Raw genomic sequence first — 1,283 nt, forward strand, 5'->3', positions numbered from 1 at the left:
ACAGGTTAAAGTATGCACACAAGACAAACACACACTTATATTACAAACCGTCCAAATCCCAACTATTCAAACTCAAAACTGAGTATTAAACATTATTACAAACTTTTACAAACTTAAATTATCTCAAAAGATGTCTACTAGCTTAACTCGATCAACCTGAACCCCTAGCTCTCGCGCTGGACTGGGATTCCTCGCTACCAACTGGTTCATTCTTAACTGGAAAATAATATAAACAACACCGCACAAATGAGCTAACTAGCTCAGTAAGTCACAATGACAAAATTGAGAATAATGATCATCAAGTGAAAAGGGTTATGATATCAAGTAAACAATGAATTATGATTTAGAATTGGTTATTATATTTTCATTTAAAAACCAAGGTTAGGCTGCTGATCAGTCACGCACTAATCCCGAGCAAAGCACATAGCACTGCTCTAACTACTGGATCCAAGGCACACGTTGGCCTAACTTGACCATTAATATGGTCCGACCACGAATCTGGTCCACAATTTTATAAAAACAATCCAATTCTAACAGAATAACAGAATAAACAACGTAAAACAATAAACAAAATCATAAACAACATTGAATGTTCGATAAGGAAATGGTTTCAATCTTTACAACGGATCAGTATGGCAATTTCAAAGCTTAACTGTTAGGTAATGAAAGAATTTGATAACAAAGGAATCAATGTTTCAGGGTTACCAGGAATTGGTCTTTCAAAGCATAAGGTACAATGGTTTAAGTATGTAAGTAATTCCATTCAGTGTTTGGTATTTAGTTTGTATATATTTGTGGAGTAGTGTCGTATATTTGTGGTTCGTATTTGGGTGTACAACAATCAATGGTTTAGAAAGAATAAGGTTTACGACTCAAGATCAATAACTGGAATCAGAGTTTTGGGTTCAGTGCTTCAGAGCACTTGCAATATAAAACAGGACTATCAATCAACTATAATATATCTCGAGAAAGTTAAGAACACTTGCCTGGTACTAGCTTGCTATACTGCACTAACTTCCAATCACAACCGTCTACTCCTCGACTATCTATTTCCCTTTCCTACGCCTTGCCTCTTCTGCTCACATATCATAAGCATCTATCAATACTCAACTTATACGATTCTATTCGATACACACTTCTATCTACCCTTCGAATCACCCAAATCCGATTAACGGATTGAAAGTTACGCTATAGACAAGTAAACATCGAACATATAGATCGACAGTCAAATAACAAGTCACATATAACACATAACACATCAAATAATCAATGACATGTCATTT

The sequence above is a fragment of the Apium graveolens genome, unplaced genomic scaffold (genome assembly GCF_009905375.1).
Source record: "Apium graveolens cultivar Ventura unplaced genomic scaffold, ASM990537v1 ctg5986, whole genome shotgun sequence".
Taxonomy (NCBI): domain Eukaryota; kingdom Viridiplantae; phylum Streptophyta; class Magnoliopsida; order Apiales; family Apiaceae; genus Apium; species Apium graveolens.